This window comes from Hylobates moloch, unplaced genomic scaffold, assembly GCF_009828535.3.
Source record: "Hylobates moloch isolate HMO894 unplaced genomic scaffold, HMol_V3 SCAFFOLD_21, whole genome shotgun sequence".
NCBI lineage: Eukaryota > Metazoa > Chordata > Mammalia > Primates > Hylobatidae > Hylobates > Hylobates moloch.
Window position 1 is genome coordinate 29784439 of NW_026652296.1, and position 10134 is coordinate 29794572.

Here is a 10134-nt window from a genome sequence, read left to right on the forward strand (position 1 = left end):
GCAACAAGAGTGAAACCCCATCTCAAAAAAAGAAAAAACAAAAAACAAAAAAATGCAACCATGCTGGCCAGGTGGAGTGGCTCACACCTGTAATCCCAGCACTTTGGGAGGCCAACGTGGGCAGATCACCTGAAGTCAGGAGTTGGAGACCAGCCTGGCCAACATGGTGAAACCCTATCTCCACTGAAAATACAAAAATTACCCAGGCATGGTGGCACATGTCTGTAATCCCAGCTACTCGAGAGGCTGAGGCATGACAATCACTTGAACTCGAGAGGTGGAGGTTGCAGTGAGCTGAGATCGCGCCATTGCACTCCAGCTTGGGCGACAGAGCGAGACTCCATCTCAAAAAAATAAAAGGAAGCTAACACGGAATATAAATGGTGCAGGCAGTTTGACAATATCAAAATAGAAAATACACATGCCCTTCGATTTCTCCCTCTTATGCAGGTGGATCTATAGATTCAACTCTACATGTTGGAACACTATAGTATTATTTGTAACTAAAGCATTTGGAAACAACCTAAAGGCTCATGGTAGGGGACTAGTTAATAAAATATGGTAAGGCTGAGTGCAGTGGCTCACGCCTGTCATCCCAGTGCTTTGGGAGGCCAAGGCAGGAGGATCACTTGAGGCCAGGAGTTCAAGACCAACCGGGGCAACATAGGGCAACATAGCAAGGCGCCATCTCTACAAAACTTAAAAATTAGCTGGGCATGGTAGCACATGCCTGTAGTCTCAGCTATTAATATTTGAGAGGCTGAGGCAGGAGGATCACACCACTGCACTTTAGCCTGAATACTGAGTAACAAAGCAAAACTCTATCTCTCTTAAAAAAAAAAAAATTGGGGGGAAAGGACGTGTTTTTTTTTTTTTTTTTTTTTTTTGAGACGGGGTTTCACTCTTGCTGCCCAGGCTGGAGTGCAATCGAGGGATCTCAGCTCACCACAACCTCCGCCTCCTGGGCTCAAGCAACTCTCCTGCCTCAGCCTCCCGAGTAGCTGGGCTTATAGTCATGCGTCACCACGCCCGGCTAATTTTGTATTTTAGGCAGAGACAGAGTTTCTGCATGTTGGTCAGGCTGGTCTCGAACTTCCGACTCCTGGCCTCAGCCTCCCAAAGTGCTGGGGAAATACAGGCGTGAGCCACCGCGCCCAGCCAGGACAAGTCTTCTTACAGAAGAATTCCAATTAGTAAATGTAGAAGGATTGAGAGAAATTGAAAAATCATCATTAGAACACCAGAATAATAATTGCTGCAGGCAACATCTACCAACGAACAATAAAATGAGTGGGTGAAACTTTAAGGAGAAACAAGGTTATTTTTTTAGAAATGGGATCTTACTACATTGTCCAGGCTAGTCTGGAACTCCTAGGATCAATGGGATCCTCCCAACTCATGCTCCCCAGTAGCTGATACTACAGGCATATACCACCCCACCAGGCTTGAAACAAGATATCTGCATAGCCTCAAAGTATCTACCCCCAAATATGTATTAATTAGTATGGTGGTTTTAACATATGCATACAAGTTCTTTGATGCTCTGCCATCCAGGAAATGGAGGTTAATTTTTCTCCTCTTGAGTGTGGGCTGGACTCTGCAACTTGCTTCTAACAAGCAGAATGTGGAAAGGCAAAAACAGTGACTTCACAGTGGAAAAATCTGGCAGACACCACCTTAACCAAATGAAGGCTGGCACCATCAGTCAAAAGTCTTGTTGATATCACAGCCTCTGAAATGATGTGGTGAGAAGGGCACTTTGCCTTGGTGGTATTCTTCCCCCAAATCCGTAACGTCAGCCTAATCATGAGAAGACCCATTCTACAAAAGACCTGACCAGCGGCCGGGCGCGGTGGCTCATGCTTGTAATCCCAGCACTTTGGGAGGCCGAGGCCGGCGGATCACGAGGTCAAGAGATCAAGACCATGGTGAAACCCCGTCTCTACTAAAAATACAAAAAATTAGCCGGGCTTGGTGGCGGGCGCCTGTAGTCCCAGCTACTCGGAAAGGCTGAAGCAGGAGAATGGTGTGAACCTGGAGATTGTGCCACTGCACTCCAGCCTGGGCTACAGAGCGAGACTCCGTCTCAAAAAAAAAAAAAAAAAAGAAAAAGACCTGACCAGCACTCTTCAAAGGTGTCCAGCTCACGAAAGACAAGGAAAGGAAAAGAAACGGTCTCAGGTTGGAGGAGACTAAGGAGACGTGGCTGAAGGATATACAGGATCTCCCTGTACTGTCCATGTAACTCTTCAATAAATCTACAATTATTTCAAAATAGAGAGCAAAAAATACGATTGCTGGCTGGGCACAGTGGCTCACACCTGTAATCCCAGCACTTTGGGAGGCCAAGAAGGGCAGATTACTTGAGGTCAGGAGTTTGAGATCAGCCTGGCCAACATAGTGAAACCCTGTCTCTATTAAAAATGCAAAAATTAGCCAGGCATGGTGGCAGGTGTCTGTAATTCCAGTTACTCGAGTAGCGAGTAGCTGAGGCAGGAGAATCTCTTGAACCCAGGAGGCAGAGCTTGCAGTGAGCTGAGATCATGCCATTGCACTCCAGCCTGGGCGACAGAGCGAGACACTGTCTCAAAAAAAAAAAAAAAAATTACTGTAGTCAAAATGCAATAACAGGGATCTGGCTTAACACACCCCAAAAAGAACCTAAGAAAGGACCATTCCCTCTCCTCTCTGAGGTGGGAGGATCTGGGAAGGAGAGGAGGCTGACCAGTGGGGTCTACTTTCTGCTCCACCCCTCTTCTATCCAAGAGTCTGACACCCAACCCCCACACCACCCTGGAGGCTCCTTCCCTCCTGCTGAGTCCGACATGCCCTCCCCATCCCTACTGACCCAGGGGACTAGGTTAGCTCAGAGAAGCCCCTCTAACTCACCCACAACTGGACCAAAGAAGGATTGATCTGGGGCCACTGCCTGGTCCCTGGGAGCACTGTGCCAGGGCAGGGGGTTGAGACGCCCCAGGGCAAGAGAGAGAAACAGTGATATTTTTTTTTTTTTCTAAGACAGAGTTTCACTCTTGTTGCCCAGGCTGGAGTGCAATGCGCGATCTTGGCTCACCGCAATCTCCGCCTCCCAGATTCAAGCGATTCTCTGGCCTCAGCCTCCCGAGTAGCTGGGATTACAGGCATGTGCCACCATGTCCCCCGGCTAATTTTGTACTTTTGGTAGACACAGGGCTTCTCCATGTTGGTCAGGCTGGTCTCGAACTTCTGACCTCAGGTGATCCTCCTGCCTTGGCCTCCCAAAGTGCTGGGATTACAGGCGTGTGCCACCATACTCGGCCAAAACCAGTGATATTCATATAGATGGGGGAGGGACTAATGGGGGTGGAGTGAGACAGAGCCTGCTGGGGCAGTCTGGAAGGCAGGCATTCCTTCTGTTCAGCAACATTCCTGCCCCCACAATCTCTTCCCACAGCTTATATGTAGTGCAGGCTGAGAGTGAATCTGTCTGCCAGTGTTCAAGCCACTGTGTGAACCTGAGTTTCTTAACCGTTCTGAGTGTCAGGGGTTTTTTTCATCTCCAAAATAGGAGCAACAAGGATACCAATCCCTTGAGATTGTTTGAAGCTTAATGCACTTAACACAGCACCTGGCACGTAGACATGCACCCTAAATGCCAGCTGTTATTATGAAAGAGAGAAGTCTGAGGTTCAGAACTAGTAGGCAACACATAATCTATAATGATGGATGGCTCAGACAGGGTCCTGTCCTACAGGGACTCACAGTCTAGTGGAGAGGACAGTCCTGTGTGGACAGCAAATGGCAATATACCTGGTTAAGTACTGTAATAGAATAACAAAGTAATATCTTTTTTTTTTTTTTTTTTTTTTTTGAGGCAGAGTCTCGCTGTCGCCCAGGCTGGAGTGCAGTGGCGCAATCTCGGCTCACTGCAGGCTCCGCCCCCCGGGGTTCACGCCATTCTCCTGCCTCAGCCTCCCGAGTAGCTGGGACTACAGGCGCCCGCCATCTCGCCCGGCTAATTTTTTGTATTTTTAGTAGAGACGGGGTTTCACTGTGTTAGCCAGGATGGTCTCGATCTCCTGACCTCGTGATCCGCCCGCCTCGGCCTCCCAAAGTGCTGGGATTACAGGCGTGAGCCACCGCGCCCGGCCAAAGTAATATCTTACCACAGAGGCAGTCACGGAGGCAGTGAGAGACAAGCACTTGTCCATGCCAGGCTCTGTACTCAGTCCATCACATTCATTAGGTCTTGCAGTCCTCATACCACTATAAGGTGGTTACCATTATCTCCAATTCACAGAAAAGCAAACAGTACCGAGTGTTTAAGCGTCCTGTCCAAGATGGCATAGCTAGCAGAGTTGAAATTTGAACCCAAGCAATCCAGGTCCAGAATGCCCTGGATGCAGAAATGACCACATAGATTCTACCAATGAACTAACCTGATAAGATTGGAGGTCATACTCATAACCCCTCACACAGGTCCACACAGACACAGGCAAGCACACACATGTCTATTCAGATACACACCAATTCCTGTCTATGACAAGCGCTCAGAAAATCCTCCACAACACCACACCAGGAATGATGTGCATTTTGAGAAAAAAAAAAAAAAAAAAATCAGCTCTTAAGACCTCACAGACACATGCAGTGAAATGTAAATTGAGGGACCCACCCAAGTTCTTGAATAGCACATTACATGCCTGGATGGACACCAACATGCATTCACGTACACACCAAAGGGCATGTAAATGATGATGAGGAGGTCTGCAGACACTGACACACTGCATTTGCACTCACTCTGCTACTGAATTTTTTAGCAGCTACATTTACTGAGCACCTACTGTATGTAAGGAAAGATAAAGCGGCCGGGCACTGTGGCTCACGCCTGTAATCCCAGAACTTTGGGAGGCCGAGGCAGGCGGATCACCTGAGGTCAGGAGACCAGCCTGGCCAACAGGGTAAAACCTTGTCTCTACTAAAAATAATACAAAAATTAGCTGGGTGTGGTGGCGTGCACCTGTAATCCCAGCTACTCAGGAGGCTGAGGCAGGAGAATCGCTTGAACCCAGGAGGCGGAGGTTGCAGTGAGCCAAGATCATGCCATTGTACTCCAGCCTGGGTAACAGAATGAAACTCTATCTCAAAAAAAAAAAAAAAAAAAAAAAAGATAAAAAAGATAAAGCTCAGAGAAGTGAAGTGGCTTGCCCAAAGTCAAATGGCTGAGATTCAAACCCTGGCCCTATAATATTAGGCAATGGTGTCTACCTCCACCGCTGTGCAGATGTATCCATGAGTGAACAGATGTGCTATGGCTGGATTCCCTCATTGACATTCCCTGTGACCCTGGACATGGCATGGCCTTGTCTGGGCCACATTCTCATGTGAGTCCATTCACAGGTGTGCTCCATGGATGTGCATGGATGGGACCGGCAACCCTGGCCTTGCTCTGAGTCTCAGCCTGGCTTGGTGTCACCAGGGCTGTGAGCTTCCAATCCCAGCCTTGCCGTGTCCCAGAGCACATGGCTCAAAACCAAGCTCTGGGCATCAGGCCAGCAGGGCCCTTGTGATGGAAGAACTCACAGGATTTCATAAGCATCCAGCCTGGGACACATGGTCAGGGCAAGGAGAAGGGAGAAAAACAGGATGTCCACCAGGGTGTGCATCTGGGCAGGGTCCATGGACCAGGTGTGGCAGGGGAAGAGCTGTCAGGACTTGGCATCTGATGGGCACTCAGCAGATCTAGGCTGTGTGAGGGGAGGAGTTTGTGGGGAGGCAGGGCTGCAGCTTTGCTCCCATCCTGGAGGCCAGGAATGAGGGAGTAAGTGAGCCACTGACTCAATGAATGAATGAATGAGCGGGTGAGTGAAGGAAGGAAGGGGTAAGTAAATAAGTGAAGAATGGAATGGGGGAGGGAGTGAACTTATTTATTTATTTATTTATTTATTTATTTTGAGACAGGGTCTTGCTCTGTCGCCCAGGCTGGAGTGCAGTCTCAGCTCACTGCAACCTCTACCTCTCAGGCTCAAGTGATTCTCCCACCTCAGCCTCCAGCGTAGCTGGGACTACAGGTGCGTGCCACCACGTCCCGCTAATTTTTGTATTTTCTGTAGAGATGGGGTTTCACTATGTTGGCCAGGCTGGTCTCAAACTCCTGGGCTCAAGCGATCTGCCTGCCTCAGCCTCTGCAGTGCTGAGATTACAGGCGTGAGCCACTCGTGCTGTGCTGTGAATTTATGTTTTACACAAATCTGAGTGCTCACTCTGCGCTGGCCCTGGACAGGTCTCTGTGGATGTCTGATGAGCAGGATGGACACAGCCTGGTCATTGCAACGCTAAGAGCTTGAATGACACCAGTCAGGCTGGGGAACTGGGAGGGCCCTTGACATGCAGAGTGACTCAGCCAGTGTGAGCAGGGGTTGTCAGCATGCCTAGGGGAGCAAGAGACTGTGAGAGATGTGTGTGTATACTTGTGTGCCTGTGTGGGTCCGTGTGTACACATGTGTGCGCTGGCACAGCCAGGTGTTGGCCAATGCAGGTGTGGTGTCCTCACAAGCACAGTGCATCCTCATTCTTCACCCTCCCAGGCCTCACCTGCCCCTGTTGTGTGCCAGCTGGGCCTGCCCCATGTTATGCCTGACACCCATGCAAAAGCTGCTGCTTCCAGTCACAGGACAAAGGCATCCTCAGCCCAGACCTTCGACCCCAGGGGTAAAGATCTCCCAGATCCCTAGTGCTCCTCAGCATGGACCTCTCCACCAGGAGCCCCAGAGTTGTGAGAAACACACGCACCCAAAGCCCACCGCCCTGTGTCCATGTGCATGGAGTGTGCCCAGGTACACGCAAGTGCTGGAGATGCCCCAGGGCGGTCCAGACAGATGTGCAGATGGCACATTGGCCACTGAGTTTCCACAGACACTGAGCTAAGTGCTTTGGAGACACACTGGGTGACCTCAGGCATGTCACCCTCTCTGAGCCTCAGTTTCTAATCTAAAAATAGGGTAATTATACTCACCTCCAGTCTTGTTAGAATAACTCAATGCATATCAGCTCAGCACATCGTGATTATTTTTCCTGAGTTCCTGCCTTCCCAGCTATATCATCTATTCCTCAACAGTACCCACTGAGTCTTATATCCCCGTTTCTCCAATGATACTCCATTACACAGGACTGAAATAACTACCTGCTCTAAGAATTGCTGAGTGACGTGTAGTCCTCATAAATAGCAATAATAGTCACTAACATTTATATAACAACAAGAGCCAGCAATTTTGATTCTTTATTATGTCAGGCATTGTGCTGAGCACTCTACATTCCTTCATTCATTTAACAAACATTCACTGAACACCTGGTAGGTGCTGGGCTCTGTGCTAGACCTGGGGATGCAGCATCTCTGCCCTCAAGGTTCTTACATTCTAATGGGGAAGAAGAGACAGACAAAAGACAATTTAGCTGGGCACAGTGGCTCACGCCTGTAATCCCAGCACTTTGGGAAGCTGAGGCAGGCAGATCACTTGAGGTCAGGAGTTTGAGACCAGCCTGGTCAACATGGTGAAACCCCTGTCTCTACTGAAAAAATACAAAAATTAGCCGGGTGTGGAGGCGGGCACCTGTAATCCCAGCTACTCGGGAGGCTGAGGCACAAGAATTACTTGAACCTAGAAGGTGGAGGTTGTAGTGAGCAGAGATCGAGCCACTGCACTCCAGCCTGGGTGACAGAGTGAGACTCAGCACCCCCCACAAAAAAAGATAATTTAATACATAAATGGGATAATTTCAAACCTTGACAAGTGCTACGAATAAAATAAGGAAGAGTTATGGATTAGAGACAAACTGCAGGGATTAGGTGGGGCATGATGCTTGATGAGTGGTCAGGGAGGAACTCTCTGAGGAGCAGATATTTGATCTGAGACCTAAAGAAGAAGGAAGAGCCTGGAAAGATATAGGAAAAGTTCCAGGCAGATGGCACAGCAAGGGCAAAGGCCCTGGGGCAGGAAGAACTTGGTAGGTTTGAGGACTAGGAGAAGGGGAGCTTAGCTGGAGGATGATTCAGCAAACCTGGCAGGTCTGTCCTGGATGACTCAGCAAGCCTGGTAGGTCTGTTCTGGTTTCAGAACCCAGGCATTTTGCCCTTCACTCCAGGCTGCCTCAGAGACATGCATCCCTGCCATACACAACAATGTGTGCACATTGGCACACATGCACATGCATGCGCACACACATTCTGCATGCTGACACACAACTAAGGGCTGGGCCAGCCATGATAGTCTAAGATGCTAACATTTTTCTCTAGTGTCTTGTGGGGCCAAGTAGAAGGGTCAGATGTCACCTTCGCCCAGCCTTCCAGAAGCTCTGGGCCAAAGAAAGATGGGCTGGGCAGGAAGAGAAAAATGGCTTAGTAAGGAGGTGACGGGGGACTCGGATGGCCTGTGGGGGTGTGGAGGTGGGGGGAGATGATAGAGATGTGAGAGCCCACGGGAACATCCCCTCTGGGGAAGTGAGGGAGCACCGAGGGCAGAGAAGCAGAGGGAGTGGAGACGGTTCTCGGAAGCAAAGGGCCTCCACACTCACCACAGCCCCCACTCAGCCGACATGCCTTGCTTCCTCTCACCTCCCCCGGTTCACCTCAGAGATGGGACACTCATTGCCCACCAGGGCAGCCTGGGTGGTGCCAACTGTGAGAGAGCTCCTCTTCCACATCTGCCTTTGTGGCTGTAAAATGTGGAAAGAATAAGAGAAATACCTATGAAAGCTGCAGGAAGATACTTTTTTTTTTTTGAAATGGAGTTTTGCTCTTGTCGCCCAGACTGGAGTGCAGTGGCGCAATCTCAGCTCACTGCAACCTCCGCCTCCCGGGTTCAAGCGATTCTCCTGCCTCAGCCTCCTGCGTAGCTGGGATTACAGGCGCCCGCCATCACGCCCAGCTAATTTTTTGTATTTTTAGTAGAGATGGGGTTTCGCCATGTTGGGCAAGCTGGTCTCGAACTCCTGACCTCAGGTGATCCACCCACCTCAGCATCCCAAAGTGCTGGGATTACATTTTTCTAAGTCAGTTTGGTAAGAATCAAAAATTTTGATAACACCCGGTGCTGTTGTAGTTCTGGGAAACAAATACTCACACGCTTTGTTGGCAGGAGGTAGATTGATAACAATCTCTATAGAGGAGGAGCCAGAGATCTCTATTAAAAGTGCAAATGCACAAACTTTTGACTTAGAAATTCTGCTTCTGGGCAGGGCACGGTGGCTCACGCCTGTAATCCCTGCCTCCCAGGCCGAGGTTGCAGTTAGCCGAGATCGCGCCGTTGCACTACAGCCTGGGCAACAAGAGCGAAACTCTGTCTCAAAAAGAAAGAAAGAAAGAAAGAAATTCTACTTCTAGGAAATTAGCTCAGAACTTCTCTCCACACTCCCATGTATGAACATTGCAGCATTTTTTGTTATAGCAAAAGACTGGAAATAATTAAATGTTCATTGACAAGGGATGGTTTAAATAAACCAGTACATTCCTAACCATGGAATAGGACCAAGCTGTAAAAACTGACCAGGCAGGTCTTTCCAGAGTGATATGGAAGAGTTAACTGTTAAATAGGAAGGAAAAAGGCAATCTGAAGGATATGGAGTGTGCTCCTATCTGTGTAAAAAAGTGACAATAAATCGTCATATTTTATGTGTTGAAGGAAACATGAGAAAATGGCTTGACCCCAGGAAGACGAACTACGAGCTGGGGATAGGAATGGGAGGGAGACTTCTCAAGTATTACCCTTCCGTGCCTTTGAATTTTGAGCTAAAATATTTAAATAAAAGATTAATATAATTAATATAATACAATTAATAATTAATTTAGAATAAAATAAAATATTAAAAAATCTGCTCCCCGGGTGTGGTGGCTCACGCCTATAATCCCAGCACTTTGGGAGGCCGAGTCAGGTGGATCACCTGAGGTCGGGAGTTCAAGACCAGCCTGACCAACATGGAGAAACCCCGTCTCTACTAAAAATACAAAATAATTAGCTGGGCGAGGTGGCGCATGCCTGTAATCTCAGCTACTCAGGAGGCTGAGGCAGAAGAATCGCTTGAACCCGGGAGGCGGAGGTTGCAGTGAGCCAAGATCGCACCATTGCACTCCAGCCTGGGCAACAGAAGCGGAACTCCATCTCC